General features: G+C 52.3%; 1 pseudogene; it reads left to right on the top strand.

Annotated features, from left to right (window-relative positions):
• Positions 1-257: 257 nt before the first annotated feature.
• The window catches only part of LOC134433395 (olfactory receptor 14J1-like), a 33,488-nt pseudogene continuing 20,429 nt past the window's right edge, over positions 258-13,316 (top strand).

Here is a 13,316-nt window from a genome sequence, read left to right as displayed (position 1 = left end):
TCATCATCAGTGCCGTAGCCTGCAGCCACCACCTGCACACGCCCATGTTCTTCTTCCTGCTCAACCTGGCCCTCAGCGACCTGGGCTCCATCTGCACCACTGTCCCCAAAGCCATGCACAATTCCCTCTGGAACACCACGGACATCTCCTACACAGGATGTGCTTCTCAGCTCTTCTTCTTTCTGTTCTTCATTGCAGCTGCATTCTATCTTCTAACCATCATGTGCTACGACCGCTACGTGTCCATCTGCAAACCCCTGCACTACGGGACCCTCCTGGGCAGTAGAGCTTGTACCCACATGGCAGCAGCTGCCTGGGCCAGTGCCTTTCTCAATGCTCTCCTTCAAACGGCCAATACATTTTCCCTGCCCCTGTGCCAGGGCAATGCCCTGGGCCAGTTCTTCTGTGAAGTGCCCCAGATCCTCAAGCTCTCCTGCACACACTCAAACCTCAGGGAATTGGGGCTTCTTGCTGTTAAGTGCCTGTTTAGCATTTGGTTGTTTTGTGTTCATGATTTTCTCCTATGTGCAGATCTTCAGGGCTGTGCTGAGGATCCCCTCTGAGCAGGGACGGCACAAAGCCTTTTCCACCTGCCTCCCTCACCTGGCAATGGTCTCTCTGTTCATCAGCACCTCATTTTTTACCTACCTGAAGCCCCCCTCTATCTCCTCCCCATTCCTGGATCTGTCAGTGTCAGTTCTGTACTCGGTGGTGCCTCCAGCCTTGAACCCCCTCATTTACAGCCTGAGGAACCAGGAGCTCAAGGCTGCAGTGAAGAGACTGATGACTGGATGGTTTCAGGACCGTTAAACTGATGGTCAATTTCTGCCAATCATTTGTAATAAAAGTAATCTTTGATACTTCTTCTTGGTTTCATTTTGGTGGTCCTTTTTCTTAGTTTTTCTTCTTAATGTTGTCCACAAAGTAATGTTATATTTTGTGACATAGCTCATTTTGTTTCTCTCCACCTTCCCTGTGACCAACAGACTCTGTTAATGAAGGGCTGTTCTCTTGGTGGCTTTAAATGAACTAAAGGATCTCCCAGCCCAGTGTTCTGCAGAGATGCCCTTTCATTGCCTTCTCTGGAGCTGCAGCAGCAATGTCTGTGTGCAGAGCTGGGGGCAGATCAGTGCTGGCCCAGCAGCTGAGCCCAGCAGCAGCAGCACTAGGTGTTGCCAGTGCTGCTGCCATGGCCCTGTCCCACTGCCCTGGTGGCCCCAGTGTTGCTGCAAAGCCTGAGTGCTCTCGGGGCCGGGCACAGTCCTGGGGGTGAGAGTGCCAGGGCTGCAGCAGGGACATGCCATGGGCACTGCTGGGGCAGCACTGACGCCTCAGGCCAGGGCCTGGGGGCTCCAGGCTCCTTGCCCAGGCTCTCTCAAGAACACGGCCAGGCCAATGCTCAGCACAGAAAACCCCCGTGAGCAGCCCTAGGCTGGCCGTGGGCAGGCTGGGGGCAAACAGCGTGGCTGGGGCTCTGCAAGGGCCCTGGGGGAGATAGGAATGAGCAGCAGAGCAGGGGCTGCTCCATCCCCAGTGTGCTGGACGGCCCAGGGCAGCATCCCAGAGCGTCCTGATGGAGCTGCCAACAACATCCCCCCTCTGCAGCCCTGGCCTCTCCCCCAGCTCACACAGGTGCCCCATCCTTGCAGGCACAGACACAGCAGCTCCTGTTTGCATTGCACACAGCAGGTGGGAGCACCCCCCATGCTGTTGCTCTGGGGACATGAACCTGAGGGAGCACAAATGCAATCAGCCCCTGGGGATAGCAAGAGCTTGGGAACTTGAACACCTTCCCCCATTTCTGGGGCTGAGTCCTGTGGCAGCTGCAGCTGCTGCTGTGCCCTCTGGGCTGAAGCTGTGGGGCCAGTGCCCAGAGAAGCCTGCCCTGAGCAGAGCTGTGGGTCCAGAGCTGGCTGGCCTGGGCTGTGGAGAGGCCCTTGGTGCTGCCCAGAGCTCAGGGCAGCTGGCAGAGCTTGCAGGGAGCTGGGCTGGGCTCAGAGAGCCTGGCCTGGAAACCATCAGTGTCCATCTCAGCCTGGCTGAGCGTGCAGGGGCAGGAATCAGGCCAGGCCTTGTGGGGCAGGGCCAGCACCTGTGCAAGGCATTGAAAACTGGCAAGTGGCCCAGAGAGGAGGCTGCTCTGGGCCCTTGGTGGCAGGGACAGATCAGGGCAGGGGCTCAGGATATGTCACCACCTGCCTTTGTTCCTGCTGGCTGATGCGCTCCTGTCAGACTTTGACAGGCAGATCCTGTCCCTCCCTCAGAGCTCAGAGCTCTTCCTGGCCATGGGCACTCACATGTGGGGATGGGCAATGCCAAGGGCTGGAGCATGAGGCAGCCTCTGCCAGGCTACTGAGCCGGGACAAGGAGGCAATGAGGCCCCAGCCCTGCAAGGGTCACTTGTCCCCTCCTGGCCTCAGGCCCAGGCCCAGCAGCCATGGTCAAAATGCTGCCCAAGCTGGCTCTGTCAGGGCTGTCTTGCAGCTGCTGCCCATCCCTGTGCCCTGTGCAGCCCAGGCTGTCCTACGGTGTCCCTGCCTTGTGCCTCTGCCCCTGCAGGCTGTCGTTATTCCCTGGCTGCCCCACCTGGCTGGGCCCTTCCTTTGCTGACAGCTCTGCCTCCTGCCTGCCTCTGCCTTCCCGCACAAAGCCTTGGGCTGCTCCAGGCTCGTTCTGATGGACGTGCTGCACCACAGCCCTGCCCTGGCAGGGAAATTCCTTTGTTTGGTGTCCAGTCTGGGCCTCCCCAACTTGGCAATAATTCTTCCTTTCTCCAGCTGTTCTTTACTATGCCAAAAGAATCCACCATCTCTGAAACCACCATTCAGTCACTCCCAGGGCTCTTCTCTGCTGTCCTCAGTCTCCGCCCCACTGAGCACAGAGCTCGTTTGTTCCTATACAGTGGTCAAATTCCTGATGCCAGCAGCACCTGGACAAGAGGGACAATTCTTTTCTATTGGGAGGAAACCAGAGAACCCCAGGGTTTGAAGGCAGATGAGAGGCGGTCACCAGAGACCAAGGCTAGCCAGACCTGTCTTTGCAGCTGTTGTCTGAAAGCAGCCTTTGGATATATGGGGAGTTTTGAGGGTGGAATTCCATTTCAGCCATGGTTCCTGGACTGGAATGGCAGTTCTCCATAGGAAGGAGAAGGGTGGAGTCCCAGTGTTTCAAAGGCTGATTAGAGGCAGCCCCAAGGAGGCCAAGGCCAGCCAGACTTGTTGTCAGGGAAGAATGCTTGGAGAGACAGAATTTGGGAGGCCAAAGCCCGCTTTTGTCTATGGGCATCAGGACAAGAAGACAGTTCTTTTCCACAGGAAGGAAAGTACAGAGCCCCAGTGTTTCAAAGGGAGATGAGAGCTGGCCCTCAGGAAGCCAAGGCAACCTAAACAGTCCTGGCAGCTTTTGTCTGGGAGCTATCCTTGGATATAAGGAATTTTAGAGGTGGATTCTCAATTTTGGCCATGGAGGCCTGGATGTGAAAGATGTTTTTTTCCATGGGAAGAAAAGCACAGGTCCCCAGTGCTTTGAAGGCAGATGAGAAGTGGCCCCCAAAAGGCCAAGGCCAGCCAGAGCTGTCTGTACTGGCAGGTTTCATGTGGGAACAATCTTTGCATATTAGGAAATTTGGAGGATGAATCCTATATTTGGCCATGAACCCCTGGAGGAAAATGACAGTTTTTTCCCACAGGAAGGAAAGCACGGAACTCCAGGGCTTCAGGGGGTGATGAGAAGTGACCCTCAACATGCCAAAGTCAGCTGGACCAGTCATGCACTCCCCAGGAGGCCCAGCCAGCCAGACCTGTTCCATGTTCTTGGATCCTTGGGGCCCTGCAGCATCACAACGGTCCCTTGATTCCATGAGGGTCTGTAGGATCACAACAGATCTTTGTTTCCATGAGACCCAGTGATATAACAATGGTCTCCTTGGCTCCACAGTGACACAATGGCCCCTTGCTTCCATGAGGCCTTGCCGTGTCAAAATCGTTTCCTTGTTTCCATGAGACTGTGCAATGCCACAATGGCCCATTGGTTCCATGAGGTCACAGAGTCTCAAAATAGCCCCTTGATTGTATTGGGTTCCCCGGGATCATAATGCCTCCTTGGTTCCACCAGGTCTGGATGTGTTACACCGGTCCCTTGCTTCCATGGGGACCCATAGTGTCACAATGGTCCCTTGCTTCCATGAGATCTTGCAGTTTCACAGTGGTTGCCTTGGTTCTGTGAAGTTCTGTGGTGTCACAATGGCCCCTTGGTCCCATGGGGACTCAGAGTGTCAGAATTGTCTCATTGGTCCATGAAGCCCCTCAGTGTCACAGTGGTCTCTTTGGGTTCCGCAGTATCACAATGGCACCTTGGTTCCGTGAAGCCCTGAAGGACAGAATGGCCCCTTGGTTTCATTGGGCTCCTCACTGTCACACAAGTTCTCAGTTCCATGGAGCCCTGCAGTGTCACAGTGCTCTCCTTGGTTCCATGGTGCCACACAGGGTCACAAGGGCCCCTCAGTTCTACAAGGCCCCATAGTGTGACACAATGGCCCCTTGCCCCCATGAGGCCGTGTCACAATGGTCTCATTGGTTCCGCAATGCTCTGCAGTTCCACAATGGCCCTTGAAGTGTCATAATGGTCTCAATGGGTTCCCCTGCTGGCTCACAATGATCTCCTTGGTTCCATGAAGCCCCATTGTGTAACAATGGTACTGTTGGTTCCACAGTCAGGATGGCCCTATGGTCTCACAGAGCTACACAGTCCCTTATAGAGCCCCATGGCCCCTTATGGAGCCTCACAGGGTCACTGTGAACCCCTTGATTCCATGAGGCCCTGCTGGGCTACAATGGCACCTTGGTTATACAAGGCCCTGAAGTGGCCCCTTGGTGTTCCAGTGGGTCCTGAAGTGTCACATCAGTCTCCATGTCTCTGTGAGGTCCCATAATGTCACAATGGACTGTTGATTCCATTAGCTTTTGTACTGCCAACAACAGCCAACAACAGTCTCCTAGGTTCCATGGTGTCACACTGGACCCTTGGTTTCATGGGGAGTCACAATGTCAGAAGGTTCCATGAGGCCCTGCAGAGCCCCTTGATTCAATGAGGCTTCAAAGTCTCACAGCGGCCTCCAGGATTCAACGAGGCCCTGCAATGTCACAATGGACCTTTGCTTCCATGTGTTCCAGCACTATTCCGTGAATCCTTAGTTCCATGGGGCCCTGTAATGTCACAAGGGACTCCTTGGTTCCATGGTGCACCACAGTGTGACAACTGCCCCTTGGCCTGCACACACCGCATAGTGTCACAATGGTTCCTTGCTTCTATCAGGCCGTGTAGTGTCACAACGGCCCCTTGTTTCAGTAAGGCCTTTCATGTCACAGTGGTCTCCATGATTCCACAAGACCTTGCAGTGTTACAACAGACCATTGGTTTCACTGAGCCCCACAGTGTCACTGTGATCCCCTTGGCTCCACAAGGCTTTCAAGTGCCACAATGGCCCTTTGGTTTCACAAGGCCTCAAAGTGTAAAAATGGCCTCCATGGTTTCATGAGGCCCTGCTGTGTCACAATGGACCTTTGGTTCCATGATGCTCCAGAGTGTCCCAATGGTATCCTTGGTTCCATTGCACCCTTCATTACATGGAGACCCACAGTGTCCACTGTAGTCCCCTTGATTCCAAGAGGCCCTGCCATGCTGTAATGGCCTCTTGGTTCCAGTGGGTCCCAAAGTGTCAGAACAGTCTTCGATGTTCCATGAGGCCCCAAAAAGTCACTGTGGTCCCCTTGGTTCCAAAGGGCCCCACAGTGTCACAATGGCCCCTTGGTTCCAAGAGGCTTCTCAGAGTCACAATGGTCTCCTTGGATCCGCAGTGTCACAATGGAACATTGGTTCAATGTGGCCTCAATGTGCCAAAATGGAGTTTGGTTCCATGGGGTTCCGCTGTGTCAAAATGGACCCTTTGTTCCATGAGTTTGCTCAGTGTCACAGCTGGATCCTTGGTTCTGTGAGGCCCCACCATCACCAAATCTCCACAATATCTGAATAAGACTCATTAACACTATTTTGCTATTTAAGAGGGGGTCATTTATTCAGGCCAGAGGTCTAGAGAGGAATAACTCCTAATCTTATGTGGACATGTAATTCTATCAGTGTCACTAAATATGTATTACAATTTATCCATTACCATAAAGTTCCCCACCCCAAGTTCCCAGATTCAGTCATTTTTCTATGATGGAATTCTTGAGCCAGATGTCTTCTTCTCTTCCAACCATTTCGGCTGGGAAGGAAGTCCCTGAATGGCTTGTTCCTGTGCTAAAAGTTTACAGGCACAGTAAAAATTGAATTAACAATTTTGGTATCAGCCCAAGGCCTTGTGTGGGCAGGCAGAGGCAGGCAGGAGGCAGAGCTGTCAGCAAAGGAAGGGCCCAGCCAGGTGGGGCAGCCAGGGGATAACGACAGCCTGCAGAGACAGAGGCACAGGGCAGGGACACTGGGGGACAGCCTGGGCTGCACAGGGCACAGGGATGGGCAGCAGCTGCAAGACAGCCCTGACAGAGCCAACTTGGGCAGCATTTTGGCCATAGCTGCTGCCCTGGGCCTGAGACCAGGAGGGGACAAGTGACCCTTGCAGGGCTGGGGCCTCATTGCCTCCTTGTCCCTGCTCAGCAGCCTGGCAGGGGCCGCCCCATGCTCCTGCCCTTGGCATTGCACATCCCCACATGCCAGTGCCCATTCTTGGAAGAGCCCTGAGCAAGGAGGGAGGGACAGGATCTGCCTGGCCAAAGGCTGGGGCTCAGACCTTGGCCCTTTGCATTCCTGAAACACATCCAGGTTTGCTCAGCACCAGAGACACCTTTGCCTTGCTTGTCCCCAGCTGTCATTACTGCCTCCAATGTTCTGCTCTCCCTGGAACCTAGGGACACTTTCACACGAGCTGTGTCCCTCAACAGGACCCATTAAAAATTAAAGAAAATTTGGACTTTGAATCTGATTTTGAGCTCTTGAGAAGTTCTTTGAGCACACTCTGAGGGACTGTGTCTGATGCAAGAGCACTGAATCCCCAGAGGGTCATTGAAGTCCTTGTGCTGTGTCTGTGCTGCTGAGCTGGGCCGGGCTCCTGGCCCAGAGGCAGCTCCTGGCAAGGGCAACGCTGCAGAGAGACAGCTCTGGCCAGGAGCAGCTCCTGTGAACAGCCAAGCAGGGCTGGGGCACTGCCAGGGCCCCTCAGGCACATGAGCAGGGCACAGACAGAGCTCACAGGGGCTCAGCACTGGCAGGGGCTGTGGGATGGCCCCAAGGTCAGAGCAGCACCTCTGTGGCTGTGTCATAGAGGCACAGAGCAGCTGTGATGTCAGCAAGGGGCTGTGTGACAGCACAGAGTGGGATGTGTGAGGTCACAGGTTGGGCTGTGTGACAGCACAGAGGGGAGTGTGATGTCACAGAGCTAGTTGTGACATCATAGAAGGTGGCTCTGTGACATCACACTGTGGGTTGTGACATAGATATGATAGCATAGGGCAACTGTGTGATGTCACAGAGAAGGCTGTGACGCCACCGGGTGATTGTGACATCACAAATCTGCTCTGTGACATCACATATCAGCTGAATGGCATCATATGGAGGCTGTGTGACATAACAGAGTGGTTGTGTGACATCATAGGAGGCTGTGTGACATCACAGGTAGCACGTGATATCACAGGGGCTATGTGATATCACAGGGGATGTGTGACATCACAAGGATGCTCTGTGACATCACAAGGATGCTCTGTGACATCACAAGGGCAGTGTGACATCACAGGTGGGTGTGTGGCATCACAGGGGCTGTGTGAAATCTCAGGGGCTATGTCACATCACAGCGGCAGTGTGACATTGCTGGAGCTGTGTGACATCACAGGGGCCGTGTGAGGTCACTGGGGAGGTCACTCTGCCCCAGCCCGCCTCACAGTTCCCCCCAGAGCAGTCCAACCCTGCTCATGCACAGCGGGGTCCCCTGTTCCCCCGGGTCCCCCTGCCCCCGGCCCTGCAGCCTCCCCCAGATGATGTTCCACGAGATCGACGCCAGAGCCTGACATGGGGCCGGGGGGCCGGGGCCCTGGGGGTGGCACAGGGGGACAGGGACCCCCCGGCAGCATCCCCCTGTCCCCCAGGGCCAGAGCCTGGGCCAGGGCTCATTCACCTTGTTAGAGATAAATATCATATAATTGGCTTTTTGAAAATATTAAAATGAATTTTCTAGTAGGAGTCCTAGTAAAATATATGTATTGTTTAAGTGGCTTTGCCCCGATCCTAGTATTTCTAAATGGGCTGCAACTGTGATGTCCTTAATTGGGTGGCAGCTGTGGCTAATGAAGATAACTAGGATAAAAGGGGGTGGGCTGGCCAGTCAGGGACAGCCTTGGAGGAGCGCTGACAATGAAGCAGGAGCAACACTGCTGTGAAGCGCTTTGTGTGAGAAAACCACCCAGAAGGTACGGGACTTTAGAAATATGGTAACAACAATAAGGAAACAACAGATTTTATATGTGGGATGTTAAAGTGACTTTGTTCTAAAGATTGTTTTTATTTCTGTTGTTAATAAGGCTCAGTGAAATAGCTGCTTGTGTTAAACTGCCTGCTTGGAAGGGATAACATCCAATGCACACAGGATGAGGACACCTGTTCAGATCTGCCAACTATCAGCACTCCCCGTCTGAAGGCCGAGTGGACCAAGGCCAAAAATTGGAGGTGATAAAGAGAAGGAGCCTAAACCACAGCCAAGAAACACACATGCTCTGAAAAGGCAGACCCAAACAGGGGCCATGTAAAATCGTTCCAGGAGTATGTAAAATAGTTTATGGATATGCATGAGGGTCTATGATTATGCAACAGACTGATGTAAGGGGAAAGGTATTTCAGGGGATCCCTGAAGGTAACAGGGTGCTCCTGGCTGAGTGCCAAGATGCACCTGGCCATAATAACCTTTGCTACATGGTCCTGGTCTCCCACTGTCCTTTATTAAACTTTTTACATTTTCACAGGGGAATTAATGTGTTTTTCACAAATGGAATCTCACAGAAACAAGGGTCAGTTGTTAAGCCAAGGCTCTGCTTTGACCAAGTGGGGCCTCATGGGACACAGGTGCCACTGGGACATTGCCAGGTCTGGTAGGAACAAGGCTTCGTTATTGCACAGCAAGGCCTCAGGGTGCTCAGGAGAGCAACGTGACAATAACATCTTGGGGAACCAAGTGTCACCTGCAAACACAACGGGGCCTCATGGAAGCCAGGGGCCACTTGGATATTGCCAGGGCAGGTGGAACTCAGTGTCCATTGTGACATAGCACAGCCTCATGGAACTCAGCAGAGCATTGGGACAGCCTGGAATCTCATGGAGCCAAGGCTCTGCTTTGGCAAAGTCAGGCCCACAGGACACAGGTGCCAGCGGGACATTGCCAGCTCTTGTGGAACCCAGTGTCCACTGTGACACAACAGAACCTCATGGAAACATGGGAACCACTGTGACACAATGGAATCTCATGGAAGCAAGTGTCAGTTGTGAACACAGCCCCTTGATGGCCTCATGGAACCCAGGTGCAATGGGGACCGTGCTGTGGCTCGTGGGAGCAAGGGGCCATTGTGACACACAGGGGTTCCATGAGACACTGCCGTGTCACAATGGGCCCTTGGTTCCATCAGGTTCCATTGTGTCACAGTGCTCTCCTAGGTCCCATGAGGCTTTGGTCTGACACAGTGGTGTCTTGTTCCTACTAGGACTGACAATGTCCCAGTGGCACCTGTGTCCCATGAGGCACCATCTGATCCAAGTAAAGCCTTGCTCCCATGAGATTGCACTGTGTCACAATGTTCTGCTTGGTTTCATGACAACCTGATGTGTTGACAATTGATCCTTGGATGCCAGAGATTCCATTGCATCACAGCAGTGTCCTTGGTTCTGTAAGGCCCAGCTTTGTCACAACTGGACCGTGGTTCCATGAGATTCCATTGCGTCACAGCTGTGTCCTTGGTTCCATGAGGCCCTGCTGGGTCACAGAGGAGCCTTTGTGCCATTCGTTTCCATGGTGCCACAATGGTCTCCAGCATTCCATGAAGCCACGCAGCAAAAGAGTGGACCCTTGAATCCATGAGTTTCCATTCCATCACAACGGTCTCTTGGATTCCATGAGGCCATGCTGTAAAAGAGTAGACCCTTGGATCCATGAGTTTCCATTCCATTAGGATGATCTCTTGAATTCCACGAGGCCCTGCTGTGTCACTAAGAAGCCTTTGTTCCATGTGTTCCCATTGGGACACAATGGTCTCCAGCGCTCCATGAGGCTGAGCCGTGAAACTCTGGGCACTTGGTTCTATGAGATTCCACCATGGTGTCACCATGGTCTCCTGGGACCTGTAACAATTCACACTTGGTTCCATGAGATTCCACCACGGTGTCACCCACTCGATCTCCTTTAGCCTTCAGTTCCATTTTAAAAGTCAAATTACACTCCATTAGCATACTCATATTTGCATAAAGCTGTGTCATGTTTTTACAACCCTGTGTGGCTTCAGCACCTGGGTCAGTTGCTCCTGTGGTGCTCATCAGTCTTCTGGTGCTCTTTTGATGAAGGCTTCTGTCATCCTCCTCATGTTGGAACTTTTTACCTGGATCATCAGCCTATTCCTGGTGCTCCTTGTTTTTCATTCTAACCTGGTTTGAGCTGATTTTGCCCTTTGCAAGTTCTGTTCAAACTTGCTCTCTTGCTCTTGAGGCGTTTGTTGTGTCGCTTGCTCTGCTCTCTTGCTTTCTCTGCTGTCTCACTGGCTTTGCCTGCACATCTCGCTCCAGTGCTGCTTGTGGGGAAGCTTTCCTTGCACAGTCCTGAGGATTATCCCCCAGCCTGGGCTCCCAGCAGCTCCACGCCTGGCCAGGAGGAGCAGCAGGGCAAGGGCTGACAGGGCATCCCCCCAGATGTGGCCCCCACTGGTGACACAGCTGGACATTTGGGAGGCTGCCTCAGGCTTTATTGTCCACCAGCATCCCAGGAGGGAGCAGAAAATCCTCCTGCAAACACTGATTCCGGAGGCTCCCAGTGCTTCCTTGTCTCCAGGAGCTTTTGTCAAGCCCCAGGGAAACCTCGGTGCCACACTGTTCCACAGCCTCACAATGCTCTGCTGGCTCCCTTGAGGTCCCCCTGTGTCCCCCTGCAGCCTTGGCTCCATCAGGGTCTCCTGGCTCCATGATGCTCCACTCTGTCGCAAGGGGCATCTGCAGCTCAGCTTTGGAGCCCTGCAAGATCCAAAGATTCCCCCCCAAAAACACCAGCCCAGGGACACCCAGGATATTTGGGCTGAGCTCCTGCTCCCCAGGCACCTGCATGGAACCCAAGTGACCGCTGGAATTCCAAGGAATGTTCTGGAACAAACTGTCTCTGGTCAGACAGCAGGGTGCCCTGGAACACAGGTGCCACTGGGATACGAACACGACCCATGGAACCGAGTGTCCATGGTGACAGAGCCAGGCCTGATGGAACTCTGGAGAACATTGTTACCCAATGGAATCTCATGGAACCAGGTGTGAAAGACTGGAGAACATTGTTACCCAGTGGAATCTATGGAATCAGGTGTCCATGGAACAGTGGAGAACACTGTTACCCAATGGAATCCCATGCAATCAGGCGTCCATGGAACAGTGGAGAACATTGTTACCCAATGGAATCCCATGCAACCAGGCGTCCATGGTGACAGAGCCGGGCCTAATGGAAGCTAGTGGAACACAGGAGAACATTTTTACCTGTTGGAACCCTGGCTGCTGAGAATTTCAGACTTTCTGAGCTGACAGACACTGACCCCCAAGAAAACACTGCATTTGACCTGAGGCTGTGAAGAAGGCTTCCAAAATGGAAAGACAGAACTGGTATTATGAGTGTGGAATTTGAATAGAAGGGTGTAATATCACATGGTGGAAAACTTGGAGTTTAAGGTTTTTGAATATAGTAATATATATAAAACAAGATGGAGGTTTTAGGATGGAGGCTGATCCTTCCTCTTTGCCTTCTCCTCCCTCATCCTCCCTCGTCCTCCTCCTCCTCCTTTTCCTCCTCCTCTGCGGAGGATCATTAATGGGACATCACATCATGATCAATGTGATCATGTGAAGCCAATTTATTACAAAAAGCGAGTTTTATACTATTCTCTATTGTTCATGCCTCAAGCTAATACATGATTGATTAAATACTTTTTATGCACACATTTTAACATTTTAGTTAATTTTTGTTGGTCTTCCTTCTTCATGCTTCTCGCTGCAGTTTTCTTGTCTGTGTTTGCATCCTGAACTGTCAGCTTTTGAGTGTGTTCTTCTTTTGTGTCCTTCATGGACATCGTGACCTTACTCAGTCCCTATGAAGGCTGGATTGTGCATATGTTGCATTAGTCCATTGTCCTGCAAAAAACTCTCACCACTCCTCGGGTTTGGGTGGTATTGTGTTAATGGATAAAAAAGTCCCAATTGCTAGGCATGGGTGGTTGGTTATTGGGTTAAAAGTAAGAATAATTTAGGTGTCATTTCTTAATTGGACAGTTTATTCCTAAAAGACCTTGTAGAGAGAGAGATGGAGCTCCATTTTTACCTTGTTAGCGAAGTGCTGCAGAACTAACAGCTTGTGAGACTGTTCTAGAGACAAGAGCTAATGGACACCTGAGTCCAAACAAGACATGCTGTCTTGGGATTTAATCCCGACCTTGGCAGAAAAGAAGCAAAAGAATTCACTGTTATCCCACAGACTCTCATGGAACCAGGTGTCCACTGTTTCATGGTACAGCCCCAGAGAGTGGTGAGACCATTGTGCCACAATGGAATATCCTAGAATCAAGGCTCCCTTGTGATAAACCTGGGCTTTATGGAACCAAGGACACCGCTGGGATGCAATGGGATCTCAAGGAACCAAGGGTCAACTGTAAACACATCAGATTCTCAGGAAACCACAGAGAACACTGTGACACAGAGAGGGGCCTCATGGGACCCAGGAGACCAAGGTGACATTGTGGAATCTCATGGAACCAAGTGTGAATTGTTTCAGGACCCAAGCGACCATGGAGACACAACAGTGCAATGTCATGGAATCTCAACTCTGAGTTGTTACAGGACCCAGGAGACCATGGTGACACCATGGTGGTATATCTCATGGAACCAAGTGTGAATTGTAAAGGACCCAGGAAACCATGGTGACACCTTGGTGGAATGTTGAAGATGGCAATGCAAGTTGTTTTCCATTACCATCTGTATGGCAGATTGCCTTTGTCAAGTGGGCAGTTTGCTTTATCTCTCTCTTTGAGTGACCACATTCACACCTCCCTCAG

Source organism: Melospiza melodia, unplaced genomic scaffold, assembly GCF_035770615.1.
Source record: "Melospiza melodia melodia isolate bMelMel2 unplaced genomic scaffold, bMelMel2.pri scaffold_18, whole genome shotgun sequence".
Taxonomy (NCBI): Eukaryota; Metazoa; Chordata; class Aves; order Passeriformes; family Passerellidae; genus Melospiza; species Melospiza melodia.
Note: the sequence above shows the minus strand (reverse complement) of the source record. Positions and strands in the feature narration are given on the sequence as shown.